Below are 26,119 nucleotides of genomic sequence, written 5' to 3'. Positions count from 1 at the left end.
ATGTCGAAGTTCAAATGCCAGATCCGTATGACCGTCAGAAGGTACTTCACTTCTCCGGTGTTTGCTTTCCCCTGTGTAAAATGGAAATAGTACTAGAGAGCCTGCAAATCAAATCAGAGTGAAGATTAAGTGACGTAATGATACTGACGGGACCGAGCCCGATACTTGGCCCACAGGGAGCAAGCTTTCCTTCTCTTGCCTTGACTCTGGACTCTCAGGGCCATTGCCCTTTGACCTACCCTGCCTGTAAGGATCACCTCCTGTAGACCAGGTGAGGGAGGTGAACCCTCATTGAGAATGCTCTCGGGAAATCTGGCTTCCTGCTTTCAATCTTTTTGTTTTAATCCCATAATCCCAAATATAGAGGAGGCACTCAGAGGTTTTCTCTTAAGTATTTGAGAGAAGAAAGCAGGCTACAGTGTCTGGGAGACCTGAGGCAGCAGGCCCAAGAGCATGAGGAGTACCAGCAAACTCTGGTACCAACCATGAGCCACATATTTGTGTAGGGGGCCAGGAAAGGATAGGGGATGGCAGGGGGTGGCGGGGAGGACCTGGGGTTACCTGTGATCAGTGTCCCTGGCTTGGTGACTCATCTCCTCTTGGCTTTGGCAGCCTAAGCTGATATACCACTATTTATTTAAAGGCTCTCTGAAATATGGGCAGTATTTTCACTCCAGGTGTATTTTGAAAAGATGACTCGATTTGAATACAACATTTTTTTTTCAAACTGAAGCAATATTTAGACAATGTGTTAACAACGTATTTAAGTCAGTGAGCATGTCTACTAACGTGCGTGCATGTGTGTGTGTGCACAGGTGCATAGGGCTCTCCTGGGTGACACACAACATGCACACACAAATAAGTTAGTTTTTTTTTTTAAATGAAGTTATTTGTTTGGGACATCACACCCCAGAACTCTTCAGGAGCTGGTATAGAGGGACTGTTAGGTTTGTAAAGGTCAAGGCCAGGTCCATAGACACCCTATCAGTCCTTAAGTAATTTGGTATTTGACATCCCTCCCCCCAAAACCACAACAGCTTCTAAATCGCACCCCCCAAGTCCCCCAAGCCCCCCTAAAAGCTCCACCCTACAGCCATATCCCCCCCCCCCTAAGGTCCTTCCCTTACTCTTTGGAGGAGTGGGAGGCCACGCTCGCCCCCTAGTGGCTGACGCTGGTAATTGCACTCCCGGGCCTTTCGTTCTTTGTTGATTGACAGTTTCCCCAGACAGGCTGTGGCCAACCTCAAGGGTCAAATTCAAGGACACTTTTGGGCTGCAGAGTGGAGATTTGTGTTTTTTGTTTTTTTTTAATTGTACTTATTTATTCATAACAGACACAGAGACAGAGGCAGAAACACAGGCAGAGGGAGAAGCAGGCGCCCTGCAGGGAGCCCAATGCAGGACTCCATCCCGAGACCCCGGGATCACAACCTGAGCCAAAGGCAGATGCTCAACCGCTGAGCCACCAAGGTGCCCTGCGGAGTGGAGATTTAGTCATATCTAGTGCAGAGCATAAAAGTCTTTGGGTCTGTGTAGCATACATTTTCTCTGTCTGGTGTATCTTCTTTAGAATTTCCCTTTTCCGCACAGCTTATGTGAGAAGGGCTAGTAGCCTCTCTATGTTGTCACAACCCCCGTCTCGGATGTTCCCACTCCACAGACCTGTCCCCTCTCCCACTCTAACCTGTGGCTACAATCGAGGGAATGGTGCAGCACAAATGAGGGAATTTGTCCCAGACGGTCAAAACCTTAGAATTCCAGGAGAGTCCTGGGTTTTAGTCCAGTTGCCAAAGTTCATTCCCATCTCTTAATTCAGATTTCCCAGAAATTCATCTTATCAATATTCTTATGGGGGCAGCCCTCGTGGCCCAGCGGTTTAGCACCACATTCGGCCTGGGTTGTGATCCTGGAGACCCTGGGATCGAGTCCCACAGAACCTGCTTCTCCCTCTGCCTGTCTCTGTCTCTCTCTTTGTCATGAATAAATAAATAAAATCTTAAAAAAATACTTTTATGGGCCTTGAGTACAACTTCACCATCCCAAGAGAATAGCTCCTCCACCACTCACCCAGAATATTTATGGAATCTGCTTGCTCAAGATACAGCCATGATTAAAGCCACACGGGAATTACCACAGGATGCAGGCATCTGTTTCCAGGGCCTTCAGAGTTCTCGTACCTCCCATGACGCTAATGGCTATGGAGTCAATCCCTAGAGTAGGAGCTCCTGAGCCCTGAGGCTAGAATGTCATCATAAATCACTATTCTTACCTCCTAGCACAGGACCTAATACATGTTATGGACTGAATTATGTCCCCTCACCAAATTCTTTACTGAAGCCCTAACCCCCAGTGTGACTCTATTTGAGATAAAGCCTTTGAGCAGATAATTAAGACCAAAGGAGGCCATGAGGATGGGACCCTAATCCAATAGGACTAGTGTCCTTGTAAGACGAGATACCAGAGTTCTTTCTCCTGCTTCATGAACATAGAGGAAGGGCCATGGGAAGACACAGAGGGAAGGCAGCCTTCTACCAGCCAGGCAGAGAGGCCTTGCGAGAACACAACCTTGCTGGAACTTTGATCTTGGATTTCTAACCTCTAGAACTATGAGAAAATACACTTCTGTTGTGTAAGCTGCCCAGTCTGTTATGGCAGCCTGTGCAGAGAGGAAAGCTCTTGGGGTGCCTGGGTGGCTCAGCTGGTTAAGCCTCTGACTTGATCTCGGCTCAGGTCGTGATCTCAGGGTCTTAAGATCGAGCACTACATCAGGCTCTCTACTGAGTGTGGAGCCAGCTTAAGAGTCTCTCTCTCCCTCTGCCCCAACCCCCCTAAATAAATTATCTTAAAAATTAAAAAAAAAAAAAAGAAAAGAAAGAAAGGAAAGCTCTTGAACAAAACTCCTACGACTAGACCACAGCGCAGTTCTAATTTCCATGGAAGGAGACAGGACAGAAATGAATGTGTATTTAGAACCGATACAAGGGGCAGCTCTGTTCCAGCTGCTTCTGCAAGAAATTCACCAATTGTCTTCCAATCAAAGAAGCCCTCCAGGGTACCTGTGTGTATCCACCCAAACACCCAGGGGTGAAGCATCTCCCCTGTGTTGTTTCCCCCCACTAGAACTTCCCCAGCTCTTGGCTGTCAGTGATTCCACGGGTCTATGAGCTTGAAAGCAATGTTTCACTAGGTGAGATGAAATCAAGTGGCACAAAGCTCTCTGTGCCACCCCACAAGCCGTGTTGCCCCTGGACATCTACGTGAACGTCTGTAAGCACCCAGGAGGCAATGCTGCATTCCTCACGCCGCGTTGGGTTTTATGGCCTTTGTTCCATTTTGATCAACAAAATCTAGTGAGAAAACCAGGCTTCCTGTGAGGCAGGAGCCAAAACCAGTGTCAGGTTCTCACCCTGAACCTTATCTTCCCTTTAATAACAGACACCAGGCCACCTGCAAAAACATAGCCACAGTTACTGATGACTTTTTAGAAAATAAATATTCACAATGGCTTTGTGAGGGAGCAAAGGCCGTTGCCTCTGAACTTCAAGTGGCCATCGAGAATCTTCTCACCTTGGATCACAGAAGTCATACACTTGGTAAGAGCAGAAAGCCGTGCAGCCTCGCGTCCCAGGCAGGGCTCCTGGGGAAACTCCGGCCTTGGATCCTGAGTGCCACTCGCCAGTTACTCGATGCGAGGCCTTGAGTGAGTTACGTCACCTCTGCACGTCTCTGTTCCCTCATTTCAAATCTGGTGATGAGACTATCATAGTGAGGACTAAAGGATCTGACACATAGAAAGCACTCTTGACAGTGCCTGGCCCAGGAGAAGTGTCCAGGAAGTGTTCAGTAGCAGCTGTCCTTCCAGCAGGAAGAGAAAAAAAGGGAGAGTGATTGGTTGAAAAGTATAGTCTTCTTTATAATTCTTGTAGGACTTTTCCCGCAGCTCACTTTCTTGGCTTATCGTCAAGACCTACACACATATATCTGGAAAGTGCATGGATAGTACCTTGAAAGATGTTAACATCTTTCTTCCCTCCGTGTTGCCTTAGGAGAATCCCTCCCTCTTTCATTCGGTTGGAGGCTTTTATCAAGCCAGGTAAGGGTGAAACTGGACAAAGAAGGAGGTATGTCTTTGGTGACTCAAGTCAAAGTTTGGTTTGTAAATCCTAGAGCAGGAAGGAAGCCCATGAATAAACAATAGATTTGGAACACTTTCAGGTGATGCAAGAGGCAGTTTGCCTGCTTCGGGGGAGCAAAGGATTCTCTGGGTAGAAACACAAAGAATTGCACTGAGAAGGGGCTCTGTGTTCTCCCCAGCCAGTCCCATGGAAGAGGGTACAAAACCCACAGGAGGGTCTGGGATATGCAAGGGGAGCTGAGGAGGGTGGCAGGTAGATGAAGCAACCCCAAATGCAGCATGGGGGATCCCCAGACAGCTGGAAATGAGATGGCCTCGCTGACTTCCCTATTTCCCGTGAGGCTCATGGAGCAGACAGGTATTTCCAGAAGCTTTGGACCAGTAAAGAACCTCCAGCATCAGCCTGGATAGTTGTTAGTGATGAATTGTGAGACTTGCCACCTTCCTTGCCTCCCTCATGATCCAGCACCACCACCAACCTTCCTGGAATTTGCCAAAAACACTGGATAGAGAAGCAGGGTCCTAAATGAGCTGAGCCCAGGACCGTCATACACGGGAATGCAGGTTGTTCATTGCTACACAACACCTTGCCCAGGGAGCAAGAAGAGGCCAAATTCTAGCTGGTGCTTTGCCATCGCACGCTGCTGCTGAAAGGGGCACTTTTTCCAACTGGCCCAGTGTTGCCAGAGGCTAGTGGCGGCTGGACTGAGCAAACCTTGACTGAACAGAGCTCCCTCTGAATGCACTGAAAAGTTTTCATCACAGGCAGATTGGGATTCAACGTAGAAACTAATTTGTAGTATATAAAAATAAAGTTACAGCTCTTGCACATCGGAATCTGTGGCCTAGGTTTTGTTACCTGTATATAGAGAAACATAAAGAAACCCACTTCCCACCCCAACCAAAAACAAAACAAAACAAAACAAAACACATCAAACACCACACACACACACACACACACACACACACAAAAAAACAACCTCTAATTGTACCATAGTTACTGTGAAGGTATATTTTCTTTCCATCTTTTCTTGATGTAATTTTCCACAACCAGTATCACACAGAATATGCTTTTTGGTAGCATGCATTTTTTTAAAGATTTATTTATTTATTCATGAGAGACATAGGCAGAGGGAGAAGCAGGCTCCCCGCAGGGAGCCCAATGCAGGACTTGATCCCAGATCCCGGGATCATGACCTGAGCCGAAGGCAGACACCCAACCGCTGAGCCACCCAGGAGTCCCGCATTTTTCACTTACAGTTCCGTCGCAGGGGAAATCACGTAGACTGCGGACCTCAAGCTTGTCTGCATGTTTAAAACACTTGAGGGGCTTCCCCAAGTGCCAGTCCCCAAGGCCATACCTGAGGCCAGTGGGATCAGAAACCCTATGCCACCAGATGCCCCTTCACTAATCAAGGCACAAAGGTGTTTAGAGTCAAGAAGTGTGAGGACTGAATCTTTGAGAACTCCTTACTCAAATCAGTGCTTTTGAAAAGTTCAAATGGTGTGACTCACCTGGAGGTGTTGTTAAAATGCAGATCCTGATTGAGTAGGGTGGGGTGGGACTTGAGGTTCTGTACCTGCACAGATGATCCCACTGGTCAGTGGCCCAGATTCTGAGTATCACACGGGCTTCGAGGTTGGGAAGATGGAGAAGAACCAGAAAACATCATTTCTATTTGGAGCATTTTCCCAAGTTGTTAAAAACTGTTCCTTAACTATTATTCTTAATAGTATTTCAGACAATGAATATGTCTTATTTTTTTCTTAACCATCCTCCTCTGACTTGTCATTTAAATTGATTTCAACTTTGCTATTATAACCAATGCAGCAATGAACTCCTCTGTGCAGGCTTCTTTGTCACCGGCTTTTAAATGAGCCACGAACTGAGGAAAATGAGGAAGGTGGCAAAGAAGGCCCAGAGTGGCACAACCATCCAAGGCACAAGTTCCCTTCCAGTACGGCCAGCGTGACTGTCCTTAGGCAACTCGAGCGATGTTTCCTCGCCTCAGTTTTTCTCTGCTAAAAATGGGCTTTTTCTTTTCTTATATCCTTAGACTAAAAGGAGTGAAGAAAGTGACCTCTAAGTCACTGCTTCCTTCAGTGGAGCCACTGCGTTATGGGGTATTTGTCACAGCTCGGGGACCATGGCTGAATGTGCAGATTGCAATCCCTGGCATCACCCTGCCCCAAAGCCTACGAGAGACAGGATGGCTGGTGCCACGGTAGTGAATAAACACTGGGATTTGGCCCACCCTTAGCTGTTTGGATTTCAGTGCCAGGGGTAGGAGGTCTGAAAGACATGAAAAGAAACAGCTGAATTCCAAGACACTCCTTCAGATAAAGTTTCCTTTAAAACATTTGTACCATTCTTCATCAATATTTATAAAGCGATGACTAGATACAGCTACATTCCTCTTAGGCCAGGTCGAGAACACACCCATAATACCTGATCGAAACACAGTTGTTGTTTGTGGGACAGCGGGACACTCCTACAGGCCAGCTTCTTTGAAAATGAGGAAGCATGCCGGCCCTGCACAGCAAAAAACTAAAATCAAAATTGGTTAGATGAGCACAAGGAAACAAATGCAATTTTTTTAAGGGTAGAAGAATCACGGATTCAGGGTTCTGGGTTTGATTTTTGAATGGCCTCTTGTTAGCAGAGATTGACAAGCAAGTTAATCAATCACTTTGTGATCCAGTTTCTCCCTCATGAGGCATTATGGTGGTCATTGTGAAGGCAGAGAGAAATATAACTGTTCTAGAAGGAGTTGGCTGATCTCTCTGGCCTTTTAAGCAAACAGAATGTTAGCAAATACTTGCCGACATGTTGAAGGTTGAGGCCTCTTAGGATTTCATACCATATTCTTGGTCCAATCCTTGAGAGGCACCAGGAAAGGCATCTAGCTCCCAAATGAGTCTGTCAGTAGATGCCACGTGGTACCTGGAATATTCAAACCACTCATCTTTTGGGTTACGGTTCTCAGCCATTGCTTCTGTTAGAACCATCTGAGAAGAATGTTTAAAATGCCAGTGGCGAGGCCCCACCGTCCACCAACCAAGGCCATGCTCTGGTATTGTTTACAGAGTTCCCAAATGATTCTGTCGTACAGCCTGAGCTCAGAACAACCGAGTTACAGACCTAAGACACTGATTGAAAATCCAGGGCAGGTAAAACCACGCATCATTTTCTTTCCAAAAACCCCAGTTTCAAGAAATGTATCACCTCAGTCAGTCCCTCTCAGTGCCCTGCAGGAAGGACATGAACAGATCATTCTGGACATCCTGATGAGGCACAACAGAGAAACTCCTGGAGCACCAGGGGAGCTCTGGACCTCTATGAAGGGTCAGAGAGAGGAAGGGAGAGGCGATAGTGATAATACACTTGTCCATCAAGACCAACTACCATTTATTGAGTCCCCACTAGGTGCCAAGTACTGTATACCACGCATTTCACATTTTGTTCTTACACAGCTTACATGGAGGCTGGAGACAGGGTCAGAGGTAGTGGATATGGAGTAGGAAAACAGTGCAGATTTTCCAGAAACCGATTTGATCATATACATCAAGAGCCCTCAAAATGTTCAAATTCTTTGGCCAAAGGATTCCACTTGAAGGTGACAATACCATGAAAAGGGTCCCAAGTGCAAGTGGTGCTTTTGTTCACAAAGATGTCCATCGGCAGCATGGTTTATCTTGGTAAGAAGTTGGGAATTACCTAACTACCCAAAAACTGGTGGTGATTACCTTGTACACTGGAGTATAATGTGGCCATGTAAGGCTGTTTTCCTCTACGAACAAATTTTATGACAAGATAATTTTGCATCATAAAATATTGAGTAAAACCAAGTAAGACATAAAATGAAATCTACCATGTGATTCAAAATTCCAAATATAGCAAATGGCTATAAAATGTGTTACATTACAAAGTTGGTTGCCACTGGCAGAGCTGTTTGTACCCATAGCTCCTTCAGAGAGAGCGCTTCAAAAGGTTACAAGTATATTGCCAAAATGAAAATTTTTTTAATTTAAATTCAATTTGCCAACATATAGTACAACACCGAGTGCTCATCCCATCATGTGCCCTCCTCAGTGTCCGTCACCCAGTTACCCCATCCCTCTGCCCACCTCTCCTTCTGCAACCCTTTGTGTTTCCCAGAGTTAGAAGTCTCTCATGGTTTGTCTCCTTCTCTAATTTTTCCCACTCAGTTCCCCTCCTTTCCCTTATAATCCCTTTCACTATTTCTCATATTCCACATGAGTGAAACCACATGATAATTGTCTTTCTCCGATTGACTTATGGAAATCTTTTACAGCAAACACTTAGATTGAGCATGCTGTGGCACTGCGGACATCATCCCGTTTGTGTTGCTGCACTAACGCCTGAGTGTGCATTCTCCTCTTCAAATAAACCCAGGCAGGGAGGCAGATGTAAATAGTTAGAGGAAATGGAAAACAAATGACAACTGATTTGTAATACAACCAAAATATTTGTTTCACAAGTTTTTCTCACTACTGGAATCAGGTTCTCTGTGGGTGTGAAAAGAAGAGGAGCTGGGAAGGAAGGGCAGCTTCGCAGAGGAGAAGACAAAAGGAAGTGGAGGACGTGGGGGGTGGGAAGGGAACAGAATCATGTTTCGGCTTGCGTGGGCATCCTGGAATGTGCATCCAGGCTGTTTTTATGACACATAGATGATATACAATAATGATAGATATGACAATGAGACAATGAAGAGTATAATTACAACATATCACAAAATCGGATATTCCTGAAAAACTGAAGTTTTTCAATCTGGAAAGTAGGGTTCAATGAGAACAGCAAAACTGAGATTATGGGAAGCTGAGCCTCCAAAAAAAAATGCAAGAAGCTGATATTGTGTCAGTGTACTTGAAAGTAACACTGCTCTCCAAGTTTTCAGAGCCAGGCAGATGGTTTTTAGTCTAAAAACTAACCGGTTACATTAAACCGGGCTCCAGGGTCCTTTGAGAATACCAGTGTTCTTTAAAGAGTTCTTGTAATCCAGATGTTTAAATTCCTTGTCCAAACCTCTTTGATCGGGATAAAACCACCTGGGAACATATCAAAATGCAGCTTTCCTATGAGGTTTTTCTCTCTCTTCATCACATCCGGGCTCCTGTTAAGTCAGAGCCCTCCAGCTCTGACTTGCCTCTTAGCATAATGGCCCCTTGTTTCAAGGCAGATCAGTTGTACATTTCTTTTTTTTTTTTTTTAAAGAATTTTATTTTATTTATGATAGTCACAGAGAGAGAGAGAGAGGCAGAGACACAGGCAGAGGGAGGAGAAGCAGGCTCCATGCACCGGGAGCCCAACGTGGGATTCGATCCCGGGTCTCCAGGATCGCGCCCTGGGCCAACGGAAGGCGCCAAACCGCTGCGCCACCCAGGGATCCCTCAGTTGTACATTTCAATGTAGTTACAAAAGTTAACAAAAATTGCATAAAGGACCCAACCCTCTTCTTCCCCATTGGGAAGCACCACTATTCTCCAGCCTTTGGGATCATCTTTGCCTTAATAGCCAAACAAAATAACTATAACTTTAAGAAAGCCAGTGCTTCCCACAAATTGTCTGGGAGCACTTACGTTATCCTGGTACCCACCTGCCAGCTCTTGTTCCAGACCTCCTCCTCTTCTGGTCTCATTCCCATCCCCTCTGCTCTCCTCATCACGGCTCTTATCAGCTGTGTCCTTTCCATGATCACTGTGTGCCCAACGCGGACACACTATCCCTTTCCTCATTCTCCAAGGCGATGCTGTTTTGTCTAATAGGCTTGTACTGAATATTTGGAGGTAACAGCAAAGAATCCTAGCACAGATTAAGGAATCACTGACACTGAGATACATCAGAGTTCTTAAATTTCCTTGGGCATCCTTTCCCAGCTTATTATAATAAGAACTAGAGAATGCATTGTGGACGAGTCAGAAGAGAGCCATCATCACTACTGGCAGACCAAGTCTGTGTCCCAAATCAATCCTAGGACCCACATGGCCCAGATTCACGTGTTATTACATTCAAAGAAACAGTTTAGGAGCAAAAAGACACTTCAATCTGTAATTGCATCTGCTGAAGGACAAGAAAGGCATTTGGCCCATGGCCCACTGAACACTTCTCCCCTCTTCCCCTCCTGCTCTCAGCTCCTCTGGTTATTCTGGAACCCCTCACTCTCCAAAGCTCCTTGCTCTCTTGCTCTCTATTCTCCTCCATGACTCTTCTCAGTACCCAGCCTAAGTGGATTCTTAATCCATCTCCCTTTAACACTTGATTGGGTACATCCGTTTAGCTTCTCAGGCTTCTTTTAGTCTTGCTTTGGTCTTAATTCCAGGATTTAGCACAATTGAAAAGAACCTAGGAGTTAACCATCAAGCAAGAATCTTCACCCATTGAGAAGCTAGGAAGGGGAAGAGGAGCAGGGATGTTAAAAAGGAGGAGAAATCTGAAAATGCATACATTGGTCATTCCTATCCCCACTGGGCATTAATATTTTTCTCTGCTATAGTTTAGCAGGCCAACCCCCCCTTAGGAGGTTAGGACCATAATAATGGCCTGTCAGGAAGGCATTATCAGGACTGCCCTTCTAGTAGTAGCGAGCCAATAGGAGAGAGGTTCTCGGAGTTTGGTCCCTGAGCCAGCAGCATCAGCACTGCCTGGGGATTTGTTAGAAATGCAGTCCTTCAGACCCCACTGCAAACCCACTGAGTCAGACACCCCACTCTGGGGTGGAGCCCAGCACTGTTCCAACAAGCCCTCCACATGATTCTGAAGCAGCTAAGTTTGAAAGTAAACTTCCTTTCCTAGCCTGGACCTCTCCAGGCCAAGGAGCTCACCGGACTTGATTCTAGTCCCGCTCTGCCTCTTTCTAGCTCCGTGACCTCCAACAAACCACATACCTCCCCAAGCCTGACAGACCACATCGGGCTTTCTGCTGCAGAGTGTCGGGGCTCTTTGCCCTGTCAAAGGCTGGCCCCCAAAGGATTAACTTTCTTGGTTCCCACCCATGAAGCCTACTCTGTTTTCTCTCTTCTTCTCTTTGGGGACCTGCCAACATTTGCTATCTCCTTTGGGGTGCCTCTTCCCCAAGTGTGGGGACCATTTTAATAACAGTAACAATACAATATAATAACAATTCTAAATCCTTTGTGATACTGACATTGAAATGACAGTTCCAGAATCCACTTGGTCACCTTATTCTTGACCAATAGTGGGATCAAATTTGCTTCCCCAATACAAACATGCTCCCTGAAAATCATCACCCTTGAATATGGGGTAAAGTACTTTGACCAAACACAGAAGTTCTGTTACGTACATGGCTCACCTTTAGCTAGAACAGGACCCCAGCAAGGGGTTAAAACCAAAAGTCAAAACAGTGTTGCAATTTTAAATTTCTCTCAGCTTATCACTTCCCAATCTCTCCTTCCCTCCAGCAAGCTCCTAATTATTATGGATTGGAGTCGTCAGTGGCAATTTCTTTCATTTTTAAGTCATTTTAAACTTGCTCTAGGGACGCCTGGATGGCTCAGAGGTTAGGTGGCTGCCTTTGGCTCAGGGCATGATCCTGGGATCCAGTATCAAATCCTATGTTGGGCTCCCTGCATGGAGCCTGCTTCTCCCTCTGCCTGTGTCTCTGCCTCTCTCTCTGTGTCTCTCATGAATAAATAAATAAAATCTTAAAAATAAATAAATAAATTTGCTCTAGAAGCTCTGTCACTGGGGAGTGCAGCCTTAATACTTTGCCTCGTAGTGCTCAACCAGAAGGTTTTGGTCAACTGGAGGACTGCTGCTGTCTAGTCTCTGAATTCTCTGGACTCTAGGCTTTTTCAGGAGAAGGTGGCAAATAACCCTGGTCGAAGTGGGGCACATCCTCACATGCAGCATAAGTCGGAAACCACAAAGGGAGAATAAGAGAGCAGCTCCAGCAAGCCAAGAGCTACACTTGGTACCAACCTGCACACATGCTGGAAAGAAGAGAGGTAGGAAATAGAAACCATCTCCACACCCTGGAAATGTGCTTATAATCTCCAGAAGAAACTTTCTGGCTACCTAACCAATGCCTCTCAAATATTAATGTGAATCACCTGAGGATCTTATTAAGATGTACCTTTGATGAGGCAGGTCTGGGCGGGCCTGAGATTCCGATGTTTCTAACCAGCTCTCTGGGGATGCTGATCCTACTGGGGTGTAGATCACACTTCAAGTAGCAAGAACCTAACTCCTCCATTTGTGAAGTCCTTTTCTAAGAGAAGGCACTGTAAAAACACAGGAGATTCATTAGCTGAGAGTAATAGTAAGCATTTCTGCTGAGTGTTATCATCACCAGAGTGTAAGTGCTGGAGTGCCTGGGTGGCTCAGTAGCTTGAGCATCTGACTCTTGGTTTTGGCTTAGGCCATGATCTTGGGGTCCTGAGATCAGGCCCCAAGTTGGGATCCATACTCACCATGGAGTCTTCTTGGGATTCTCTACTGCTCGGTCCCTCTGCCCCTCCCCCATTCACATGTGCTCGCTCTCTCTCTCTCCCCCACAATAAATAAATAAATAAATAAATAAATAAATAAATAAATAAATAAAATCTTTAAAAAATACTATCTGGTTCAGAGTCTGATGTCACCTTTTTCAGAAAACACGTATTTTAAGTAGTATAAATGTGCTGTTGCTGTGTGTCAATGTGCATTTTATTTCTATTTTTTTTAAGCTAAGTTTTTGGTTAAATACAAAACTAATTCTAAGGAGAATAATATAGGGAGACAAGTGTTACTCCTAGCCAGGGAAGTGGTTCAGTAGGTAGATCATGGGTTCAGTACCAGATTATTGAGATTCCCAGCCTTTAGTAGGCTATTTTCCAAAACAGCACTTTGACCAGTGCTTCTCATACTTGTTTGAAAGGTTGAGTGCTTGGAAATCACAGTGCTCCCTACAAAACACAATGGGTGAAATATTCATATGTACCTTACAGAATGATATGATACAATTTTACTGACAGAAAATATGGCTCTAATACACGGACGCGGCATAAAATAACAGCCTGCCCTGAGTCCTTTTGGAAACGAGCCTCAGTGTCATTACTAGTAAGATGAGGGTAATAACACTACCTCACAGGAGACCTTTGATCCTTCAGTTGGAACCCAAAAGATGCTGGAGATCTTTGCTTCTGGTGCTTCTGTAGCGCTCACCATAAGGCTGCTAGGACTTCCACTGCTACTGGCTACCGTTTATTTAGCATCCACCATATAGGAGATACTATCCTGAGGGCCTTGCAAATAACTCATTGAATTCGACAACAGCTCCACTAGGTAAGTATTTTATTACCTCTGTGTTATAGATGAGAGGAAAAAAAATGGTTCTCTGCCACAGTTCATTGGTAGAGTTCACTCCTCATTCATCTTTCAGTGGGCCACACACCAGCTCATCCTACCAGCTACTTCTCCCTTGCTAGAAATTTGCTTTCTTCACCACGAAATTAACACGTGGCTTTTGATCAAGCAAGTCTCCAAGGCAGCATTAACCCTTTCTGAGTCAAAGTCCCTTTGACCATCCATTGGAAAACATGAACCACCTTCCCAGAAAAAATGAACATAAGCAAATAGACCATCTTGCACTTGACTTCAGGGTCCCAAGCAAAGAACTTCTATCCTACAGAGTTTAGGAGGACAAAGAGGGCTTTTACAGGCTCCGCACTGAACATGACCTGCTATTCCAAGCACTGACCTGAAATGTTTTCCTTAGCCATTTTCCTGATCATTTTATTTTTCAAATATTTATATTGATAAAAGATTAAACAAGTCCTAAATGTCAAAAATGTTTCTTGGCACCAGGGTGCCTATAGAGTTTCCAATATTTTTTTTTAGGCACCGGTCATCAAAGAGACTATCTTTTATTAGTAGACAACATCAGTTGAGATTAGTGAATGTCCAGAGAATGCTTGTTTCTCTTTCTCTTGGTATCTAAATGAAACAAGATACTTAAAGCATAACAACATTATTGCTCTCTCCTGTTTTTTTGTTTTTTTTTGTTTTTTGACCTAAGAAGAGACTTGAGCTGTCGACAAAAAAATACAGACCGGGGAAAAACACACAGAGTTTGGTGGTTTCTATAACTTCCAAATATGAAATAAAATGAATCAGGAGGAGGCGAAGGAGGAAAGACAGAGATCAGAGATTTATACTCAGAGTGATTTGAAATTGACCTTTGTTGTGCATCTTGCAGAGCCGCAGTTCTCAAAGTGTGCCTCTAGACCGGCAGCGGCAGCATCACCAGGAACCTGTTAAAAATGCAAATTCTCAGCCCTCAGCTCGGGCCTGGGGAGACAGGAACTTGAGAGATGACACCCCCGGCAGTCTGCTTTGGACAAGCCCTCATGGTGCTTCTGACTCATGCTAAAATCTGAGAACTGCTGGGGTGGACAGACTTTCTCTGACAGAAGTGACCTCCCTGCTGGTCCTAAATCAAACCACGGACTCTAATGAACAGGGAAGATGAAGAGCCCGATGGTGAAGAGACCAGTGTTCACTGAGCAACGACTCCATGTCAGGCACTGATTATGGTCTCATTTCATGTCAAATCTTAAAAATGCTTACTCTTACCTCCATTTTCAAGATCCTTTCTAAGAGAGAGATTCCAAGAGATAACGTAAGTCCTCCAACCTACAGACCTACGAAGTTGTAGGCTCACAGTAGGAAATTTGAAAAGTATAAAAAGCTATAAAGAATATAGGAATACCCACAACTCTACTCAATTCAGTGTACTTCCACGTACTATTTTCTCCCTATATAAGACCCGTCTGGATTTAAAGGCTACTGTGTGGTCTCTGAGTTCGGATTTCAGAGAAGGTTCTTTTCTCTGAGATCTGAAAATCCAGGAACCCAAGCCTTAGCCCTGTTTTGTCCTGTTCCCCCTCTAAAAGCAGATCCTCCAGAACCTTTCATTCTCCCTCCATTCCCATGTTTGATGTAAGAGCTTAGTGAACTAAACAAGTGAGATACAATAAGTGCTGAAACTGACCTAAAATGAAGCGGGAGCAAAGACCCTCCAAGATGGAGCAAAAATGGACTTTAAGCCAGACGTAAAACACGCTATTTTTGCTCAGTTCCTTAGAAAAAGGATAGAGGCTTGCTCTAAGACATGTGCATCTTTGCCGGAGGAGAGGGGGGCGGGGTTGAGAGAACCGCTGTTTCTGGCACCCACTGCAAATATCTGTCCAGGGCAGGACATCATGGTCTCTGCACCACGAGCCAGGCATTGTGCACCAGAGTCAGGGAATGGAAGTCATCAAAATTCTGGACGGCATATTGTGATGTTTGGATGGTTCTCTATTTAACCCCCTGTGGAGGCTGGTGTGTGTCTATTTCATGCCAGACTCAGAGAAAATAGTAAAGATAAAAGACAGGAGGCTTGGTCTTATAGATGTTGTTTTCATAAAGTGTTTGTTTTCCTTGCTGTTAAGACCACTTGTCCAAGTGAATCATTTCGAGTTGTGTTTGATTAAAGTACCTCCAAAAAAAAAAAAGCCAAATGTTTTTAGAATATATAGCTGTGGGAGCCCAAACATAATGAGGAGAGAGAGAGAGAGAGAGAGAGAGAGAGAGAGAGAAGAAAGAAAGAAAGAGAAAGAAGAAAGAAAGAAAAAGAAAGAGAAAATAAAGGAAAGCTTAGCTCTTTTGCCTGCCACTGATTCTATGAAACCTGGAAATAATTGCTGTTCCCTGAAGCCACAAGTCCTTAGTTTTCTCCTAACATAAAATGAAAAGGAAGATAACCTGCAAAGATTTTACATAGCCGAGGGGCACCTGGGTGGCTCAGTTGGCTAAGTGTCTGACTCTTGATCTCAGCTCAGGTCTTGATCTCAGGGTCATAGGTTCAAGCCCTGCATTGGTCTCCATGCTGGGCCTGGAGCCTACTTAAAATAAGAAAAAGAAAAGATTTTATATGACAGAGATTTATCATATTTAGCCTGTGGATAATTGAAATTATAATTAATAATTACGTCAGAAGAATGCCTTTTAGTCTCAGGGAATCTTTATGATGTGCACTAATGAGACAGTTTGGGATAAAGGAAGGAAGTAGGTTCTAAGAAGAATACCACCCTCAAAAAGTTAAGGAGTAACACAAGATATTCACATATGAGAGAGAAGTTCTCACATATTTTACTTTCCTGCTTTCAAATAGTCAACGCGTTCATGTAGTTCAAATTCAAACAGTACCAAAGGACAGAGAAAAAGAATCTTTACACATCCCTGTTCACCACTCCCCAGTTTGCCTCTGCAGGGTTTCACGAGAGCCACCAGAGTCTTTTGTGTTCCGTCAGAGGGGTAGTATGCATAAACCAGGAACACACATAATTCTTACACCCCACTTACTAATGCAAATAGGAACACGGTGTTCGACACATATTCCACGCCTCGTTTTTACACTTAAAAATGTCTCCTGATTATGTTTTCATTTAAGTATATAAACAACGTTTCCATATATGATCTCTACCTTAAAATCATGCCCCAAAATAGAGGTTCCTCCTGTCTGTGCCTGTTTTGTCCCTTATTTTATGGTTTTTCTTTGCTTTTTTAAAAATTCTAACCCTTCCTCCTTTCCCTCTTACATTTCATCTGGCTTAAAGGAGCATCAGATTTTTGTGCTGCAGTGACCCTCGGCTTCTAAGAAGTCTGGTGATGGCACGTCTGAAGAACATTCCCGAGGCTGGAACTTGAACCTTTCTGGAGAGACAGATACATAACAAGATGTAAGGAAAAAGGAGTAGGGACAGAAGAAACGGACCCAAGATTAAAGACAAAGGTAATGTGAAAAAGCAAACATTTGGGATACTTATATCCCTAATATATTCATCATTGATTATGATTTGAGTGACTGAAACAGTAAAAGCTATTTTTCTATGAGAGGAGACCAGTAACGTGCAGAGGTGGTTAGTAGGCCAACATAGCGGAGGAGAGATTACGCTGGGTAAGCAGATGGAAGTGTGCACAACAGGCTATGGAGATCCACATCATCTCTACAGATGTGAATATAAATTGATATATTTCTACGGCCAATTTGGAAAGAAAATATCAAAAGGATTAAAAATGTACACACCCTATGAAATTGTTCAGAAACCACTACTATTTTAAGAAAACAAGGATAAACAAATTTATCACATTACTTAAAACAGCAAAAAGATAGAAACACAAGGGATTAATGAGTAAATCATGGTGCATCCATAAGCTGAAATACTATCAGCTATGACATACGTTTACAGGCATGAGAAAATGTCCTCCATAAATTTCTAAATTATAAATAAATTAATGACAGCAATAAGGCCCCCTCTGTATATTTATTTTAATGTAATAATAATGTCAAATGTTCACTGAGACTCACCATGTACCAAGCATTTTAAATATGTTAACTCATTTCAACCTTACAACTTATACATTAGAAACTATGAGTTTTTCCAATTTTCCCATGAGAAAATTGAGATACAGAGCAATTTAGCAACATGGATGAGATCACACAGTTGGCAGGTAGGAGGCTGGGACTTGGATCCAGGTGTTATACCTATACCTACACAAGTGACAGTGCCTACCTGTGTATCAAGAAACCTAGGGACACCTGGGTGGCTCAGTGGTTTGGCACCTGTCTTTGGCCAAGGGCATGATCCTGTAGACCTGGCATCAAGTCCCATGTTGGGCTCTCTGCATGGAGCCTGCTTCTCTCCCTCTGCCTATGTCTCTGCCTCTCTCTCTGTATCTCTCATGAATAAATAAATAAAATCTTTAAAAAAGAAAGAAAGAAACCTAGGAGATGAGACATCTGGGTGGCTCAGCAGTCGAGCATCTACCTTCGGCTCAGGGCCTGATCGCCGGGTCCTGGAATCAAGTCCCACACCCAGCTCCCTGCATGGAGCCTGCTTCTCCCTCTGCCTGTGTCTTTGCCTCTCTCTCTCTGTGTGTGTCTCTCATGAATAAATAAATAAAATCTTTAAAAGAAGAAATAAAAGGAAAAGAAACCTAGAAGACAAAACCGAATTAGGCAGTTTTTTCCCTGTGACAATCATAGGGGAGAAATGCATCTCCACATGGAAAGAAGTCATCCTTTGAAAGCAGCTCAGAGGGGCACTGAGGGAGGTGGATCGAAGATCCAAAGATCCATCTGCCTGTGTTGCAAGGCTTCAGTTCTGATAAGGCTGATATGGGAAACTGAAATCAAGGGTAAACAAACAACTTTAAGGAGACTGGCAAGGGACCAAAATGAATCGACTCAGTATTTTAAAGTTAATTTAATCACAAAATATGCCATGAAGAAAACATCTGGATTAAAAAAGAAACAATAACATACAAGTATTTATACAACTAAACTTGCAAAGTGATCAACTACTTATTTTTTTATTCACATAATAAATAATTTCTTTAGTTTGTAATGACTGCTTCAGGATGCTCTTTATTTTTTTATTTGAATTCAATTTACTAACATACAGTGTCCTATTAGTTTCAGAGGTAGAGGTCAGTGATTCCTCGGTCTTATATAACACCCAGTGCTCATTACATCTCATGCCCTCCTGATATGTAGGATGCTCTTTAAAAGTGAGTTCCCATCATGCACTTAAAATCAAGTTAAATTGGGGCACCTGGGTGGCTTAGTCGGTTAAGCATCTGCCTTTGGCTCAGGGTATGATCCCGGGATTCTGGAATAGAGGCCCTGCATGGAGGCTCTGCATAAGGGTCAGACTCCCTCCTCCATGGGGAGCCTTTTTCTCCCTCTCCCTACCACTCCCCCTGCTCGTGCTCTCTCTCTCTGTCAAATAAATAAATAAGTAAAATCTTTAAAAATTAAATTAAAATATTAAAAATAAAAGTAAAACAAGGTTCTTTGTTAAAAGGTGAAACAGAATCCAAAAGTCTCAATGCTCACCTCGTAAATGGAATAATTGTATAGGGAGGCATAGGTTATATTTTGTAACTTTTCCTCAGAAATGCTTTCAAAACCACTCTTATTGTTAATTTATTATTTTACATTGTATTTAGTAAGAAAATCATTTCACCTATATCATTTATCATACTTGTCACCAAATGACTATGTTTCTAAAAGTTCAAACTCACTGACAAATGATGATTTGCTACTACAGAGGCTATTTTAAAAGCAAACTAAAGCTTTGCAAGACCCAAAGAGCTATTCCTATAACATATTTAGGAATGTTAACATTGTTAGAATAAGTATATCTTCTTAAGATGGCTCCTGAGAAATTCTGACATTTTGTTTATAAACAAAATTATTCACATTACTTTTTTTAATCACATATGTAGTTTCAAGTCTAAAAAAATCTATTGCATAAGTTGAATTATATGTATATACACGTATCTAGAACTTATTTCAAGGCATGTGGGCACAGGACTCCTTAAAGTACACGGAACACTATTTTCCTCTTCATTGCATAATGGCCTGGGGCCTTGAGCAAACTAAAATAAACTACACTAATTTTGCAGTCTTATGTTAAAGCCTTAAATCCATCACATAAATATTCCAAAACCAACTCAGAGCAGTAAGCTGATGGCTGGATGGAAAGCACAATCAGAGGGATTATTCTAAGGCTTTGAGGGAGCAGGGGAAAAGCGTTCCTTGACCTTCTGTACTGAAAAGCTCCTTTTCATCTGGTTTCAATTCTCTTGTTTGTGCACCTTGCCATATTTATTATTGAATTCCTGATTTCTTCGTCTTGTTTCATGTTCCATGTTCCAATGATTTATGAGAAATTGCTGATCTAGATGTTATCTTTGGCATCAGGCGAATGCACAGAGCCCCCTAAGAATGCTAAGGGAATAAATGTGTTTTGAGCTGCACAATGCCCAAGCTGAACAGATGTCCATCAATTCATGACAAATGCCAGCTGAAGACGCCTTCATAAGACACATTTTTCTTCTTGAATACAGCAGTAGCAAGGATCACAGATATTTTTTCCCCTCTTTGGTAGATGATTGTTATTAGAAATGATAAGATTTTGTCCTAAAACAGTGATTTGAGAAGAAATCTGGCCAAAGACACACTTTTTAAAAGTTTTCTAAAGATGAAGTAAGTAGCTGTGTTTTCTATATCAAGGATCTGTCCTGTTTGGTTTGACTAAGAAATGAAATATGCTAATGACATTTCAGTTAATTTCTAAATATCTCTGTAAAGATGATTTAAGTGTGTAGGAAATTAGAGGGTTTTTTTTTAATGGTGACCAGCTTTCTATTGCTTAACTAACTGAAGTCTAATTAGCAAGTCTAATGTGTTCAGAGAAAATCATCTAATTAGATCAATTTTGCAGGCTAATCAAAATATTTGGAGAATTTTCCCTACTCTTCTTCTCTCCACTAGAGGGGGTTAAACACATCCCCAGAACACCTCCCTCTCACAGAACTTCATCTTTCTAGGCAAGTCCTCCTGTATAAAATTTCATATCAAACACTCTAGAGTACCCATGGATACAGATTCCCTAGCAGGCTTAGTGTTTTTGACTTTGCCTGGAGAATTTAATAATTTTAAAATTATTACAGAGTGAGATGGGTAGTAATAATAATTAGGATATCAAGTCCTAATTATTTAAAATTACATTCTTCACTTATTTCCAGCTTATTTATTCGAGTAAAATCAGAAAAGCAGCACAGACAACATGTAAAGAGGTTAAAATACGGTAATATACAGTGCACTTGCAATAAAAGGTATATAATAACAAAAGGAGAAAAGAAGTCCCCTTTTTCTATGATAATAAGGGAGAGAAAGGGATGCTTTTTCTTGTTGCTCTTTCATACATATGTATGGCTATATTAGGACACCTCAAGCAATTAATACAATTCAAGTTTGGTCGTTAAACAAATTAAGCAAAAAAGTAACTGGTTAAAGGTAATTTTAATACATCAAATGTTTGGGGCAGCCTGGGTGGCTCAGCGGTTTAGTGCCGCCTTCAGCCCAGGGCATGGTCCTGGAGAACCAGGATTGAGTCTCACCTTGAGCTCCCTGCATGGAGCCTATTTCTCCCTCTGCCTGTGTATCTATCTGAGTCTCTCTCTCTCTCTCTCTCTCTCTCTCTCTCTCGGTGTGTGTGTGTCTCATGAATAAGTAAATAAAATCTTTAAAAAAATACATCAAATGTTCATTTCTGCAGTTCCAAATACTTAAATCCTAGAATATTTAAGAAACAATTGGAAAAACACTGAAGATGTCTCCTGTGAATGTCGAGAATTTTAAAGGACATACATACTTCAATCTTGGCTAGGGTCAAATCTGTGATTGCCAGAACTGTTCTTTATGGAGTTCATCAACTTAATTTCCAAAACTCAAAGTTAAACATGGCAGGGCCACAAAGGTTTTATTTCTGGGTGGTCAGATTAAGTATGGCTTTCATTTTTTTCTTTATGCTTTCCCATATTGTGTTGTTTCTAGAATGTGTATTACTTTTCTAATTAGGGAAAGGATCTTGGGGGAAAAAAAAAACCTGAATTGCCAAACACACACACAAAGTACAATTCACAAGCCCATGTCACAATGATGAAGAAATGAGTTTTACTGAGCCAGGTTTTCATAAGGATAACTACTTACCTACCCTACCTTCTGGGATTCAGAAACATAACCATAAATATAATCTTGTATCTATCAAGGGTAGGTACCTAAATGTTTTTTCTAAGACTTTTATAAAAAATTTAATTAAGAAGAACCAATCTCACACTAAGAAGTGATTTGTGATAGGTTAACAAACATTTACATGAAGGCCAAAACAAAACCAATGTTACATAGCATATAAATAAAACTGTATCATCCCCAAACTGTTCTCAATTCAGAAGAAACTGTGAATCAGAAGTGGTTGGAGAAATTACTGAGGAATCTTCAGTCCCATCCAGATTCTTGTACTGTCATAGCCTAGTTTAATATCATCTACTGCTCGGTCTCTGTGCCCCTCATGGAACCAGATCACATGCTAGCCTGAGTCCTTACTCAAACATTTCATTTCGTTTTGTTATGTGTGAATTCATAGTCTTTCTGTGTCCAATTGTTCAAGCCTCAGACTTTAAGAAACAATGTCTTCTTTAATTGTGCTAATGGCCAGCTCCTTCGTCTCTAATTATTATAGCACAGACCTTTGCAGATACAACTCTGTTCCAATGTCATAAATGTCCACTGTTGTTCCCTGTTACAAAACACCTTCTTCTCTCTCAGACAATGGGTGCAGAAGGGTTTTTAGACTCCTAGACCTGCCAGGCAGTGCCCTAAGTGTTTTCCTTCATAATGAAGATATAGGCTGTCACTCACCCTTACAGGCTGACTCTGTCTTCTCCCCACACCAATTAGGACATTAGGTCCCTGCCCTGCTTTACACAAGAAACACAGTCATTCCCAGCATTTGCATATTTAAAAAAATAGATTTTACTACAGGTCTCAAAGGAGAAACAGTAAAGGGGTCTTACACTAGACATGTTCAGCAAACTGCTGCAAACATCCAAATCAGAGCTGACTCTCCAGTGTTGCTACCACCTGGGGTTTTCACCCTTCACCCCACAGAGTTCCTGGCCCCACTGGTGCCTTTCCTTCCCTCAGTCTCTCCCCTCCAACCTGCACACTTGTATTCCAGTGGCTAGCAAATTAGAAGCCTTCTTTATAAAGTGAAGGGGAATTATAAATGATTTTATTTTCTCTGCTACATTCACACAAGTGCTCACAACAGGCCTTCATAATGGGTTTTCCTCACCCTTAGTTTATACTGAGGGAGGTCCCAGGGACAAAACCAGGTTCTCTCCAGAGCTTCATTCTAAACTACTAGAGAGTGTCTATTTCCTCGTATAACCAAAATATGTCTGTACAACACTAGCCTGAGGGTGAAATAACCAAATCATCAAACTCCAGACAGCTACAGATACAGGGATGGCTTTTATAATGCAAAATAGGAGAAAAATAACACACAGAATTATGTTTTTGCAGAGACAAAAATATAATTCATTCATAATTCATCTGAACCATCTCAAGTTCAAATCCAACTTTGAAGTTTTCTCCCTACCTGAGTCACATAAATGGAAAAAAAGCATTTTTAGGAATCAAGTATTTATGCAGAGTGATAATAAGCCACACATTCTTAACCTCCAGCGTTTATAAAGATGCATGCAATATACACACATATGTAAAAGAAAAAGGGAACACTAGGTGATTCATTGAGCAAAGACCTATTTTCTAAGTTAAAAGAAATTGAAGTGGTTAAAAAGACCTAGAAGGAAAAGACCTAATAGACACATCATAAATACTGACACTGATTATATATATATATATATAATATACATATTATATATATTATATAATATACATATTATACAAGATTATATATATACACACACACAAGATTATTAGTAGTAATAGTAATAAAGTTTGGTAAATGGCTATAATGGAAGAATTTTGAAGAGACTTGAGATTATTTAAGCTAGAAATACATATCTGAGAAAATCTATAGGTATTCTATAAATATATACTGAAAGCAGACAAATTTAAGACAAATTAGAAAGCATTTCCTAAGTACAAAATAACAGCATTCCAGGGACACCTGGGTGGCTCAGTGGTTGAGCATCTGCCTTTGGCTCAGGGCATGATCCTGGGGTCCTGGGATCGAGTCCCACATCAGGCTCCCTGCATGGGGCCTGCTTCTCCCTCTGCCTGTGTCTCTGCCTCTCTCTCTCTGTGTCTCTCAGGAATAAATAAATAAATAAATTAATTAATTAATTAATTTTTAAAAAAGCCAAACAACCAAACAGCCTTCTGGAATACAATGCCTAGGAAGTTAGGTGGTTTCCTTCTATAGGGTCTGATGTGAAGCAAAGGAAAGACGACCACCTCGCTTTCATTAGCGAAGGAGAGGCCTAAATGATTTCTTCACCGTTTCTGCAGTTTGAATTGTAGGTGCACTGTCCTCTACATTGTTTTTCTGACTTTCTTAAAGACAGCAGAAAATCAAGACATACTTTTGAAAAGGAAATCCGAAGGTTAATTTCTAGTCATACTACCTATAAGGACCTAATTTTGGATTAAAAACAAAACAAAACAAAACAAGACTTCCCACGTGACTTGGTGCAGCGAAAACGGCAGCCCTCAGTGGTGTGAGCCCCTGGGTGCCTCGGCCACGGCCCAGAGTGCCTTGTGGAGCCAGGCCAAGGGCATGGGGGTGCAGGGCGCCTTGCCCATGACTCTGCTGCCAGACCTGTGGGGCCTGAACTGAGGCACGCTATCAAGGAGGTGTTCCAGGCTGCCTCTGTCCCAGCGGAGTTCCAGGAGCATCACCTGAGCGAGGTGCAGAATATGGCATCTAGGAGAAGCTGGAGCAGGTGTTGAGTCCATGAAGGAGAACAAGGTGGCCATCGCTGGAAAGATCCATACCCCGAGGGAGTATAAGGGGGAGTTAGCCCCCTACGATATGCGGCTGAGGCCTACGTTGGACTTGTTTGCCAACATAGTCCACGTGAAATCACTTCCTGGGTACAAGGCCCAACACAACAGTCTAGATCTAGTGACCATTCGAAAGCAGACAGAAGGGGAATACAGCTCATTGGAACATGAGAGTGCGAGGGCTGTGAGTGAATGCTTGAAGACTGTCACTCGAACCAAACTTCAGTGGATTGCAAAGTTTACCTTTGACTATGCCACCAAGAAGGGGGGGCGGGGGCAAGGTCACAGCTGTCCACAAGGCCAACAGCATGAGACTTGGGGATGGGTTGTTCCTGCAATGTTGTGAGGAAGTTGCTGAACTGTACCCCAAAATCAAGTTTGAGACAACGATCATAGACAACTGCTGTATGCAGCTGGTGCAGAATCCTTACCAGTTTGATGTGCTGGTGATGCCCAATCTCTATGGGAACATTATTGACAATCTGGCTGCTGGCTTGATTGGGGGAGCTGGTGTGGTCCCTGGTGAGAGCTACAGTGCAGAGTATGCAGTCTTTGAGATGGGCGCCCGGCACCCATTTGCCCGGGTGGTGGGCAGGAACACAGCCAACCCCACAGCCACGCTGCCAGCAGCTTCCAACACGCTGCGGTATCTCAGTCTCGAGTATCACTCCAACATGATTGCAGAGGCAGTGAAGAAGGTGATCAAAGTTGGCAAGATGTGGACTCGAGACATGAGCAGTTACGGCACGAGAACCGACTTCAAGTCTGTCATCGGCCACCTGCACCCCCATCAGCTAGACCCTTTATTCCCTTCAACCTCACAAGGACATACTACCTACACATCCCTTCAGTACAGTGGGCCAGAGAAGCGTTCTTAAATCTTTAGACCATAATCTTCTGGACAGAGCCTAGGTTGTCCTGGAGCTGGCTTCCTTAGGGAACTGTGTATTGGGGGAGGGAGGTAGGTTAGGGATAGGGCCTAGGCCACAGGGATGATGACAATTCTCCCCTACAGGTTTGAACTTCTGACATGGATGGCTATGCCACCTGCCAAGACTTCACTGAGGTGGTCATTGATGCTCTGCTTCACCCATAGGTCCCACCTATACCCATTTAAGGTTTTCAATAAAACATATATTGACTCCTAAAAAAAAAATTTAATTCCTTATATTATCTTCAAAAATAAGCTTTTGCATAATTATTTTTCTTATTTACTAAAAAAAATGATCACAGATTCATAATCTCTTTTCTAAAAAGCCTTGGAGACAACTGTATTTTGAAATTCAGTACTTCTCTAATTTTGAAAAGATAATATAGCACAAATACCATATATTATGTAACAACCCTAGTGAAGTCAGGGCAGTATCCATAATCAAATGTGTTAATATTTCTGTATTTTTATATATGTCCCTAATACTGCATTGAACATACTTACACTAGAAATGTTATTCAGTGCTTATCTAGAATTCAAATTTAGTTGAATTTCTTGTTTTTTTGTTTTGTTTTTTGTTTTTTTGTGTGTGTGAAATCTGGTTTTTGGATTTCAGAATCACAAACAAGTGACTGTGGACCTGTATCTAGAAACATCCTAATTGAA

The 26,119-nt window shown here is 42.6% G+C and overlaps 1 pseudogene; it reads left to right on the top strand.

Annotated features, from left to right (window-relative positions):
• LOC121477610 lies at positions 1–25,400 on the top strand (annotated as a pseudogene).
• Positions 25,401–26,119: the final 719 nt, after the last annotated feature.

Source organism: Vulpes lagopus, chromosome 17 (genome assembly GCF_018345385.1).
Source record: "Vulpes lagopus strain Blue_001 chromosome 17, ASM1834538v1, whole genome shotgun sequence".
In the NCBI taxonomy this organism is placed as follows: domain Eukaryota; kingdom Metazoa; phylum Chordata; class Mammalia; order Carnivora; family Canidae; genus Vulpes; species Vulpes lagopus.
Note: the sequence above shows the minus strand (reverse complement) of the source record. Positions and strands in the feature narration are given on the sequence as shown.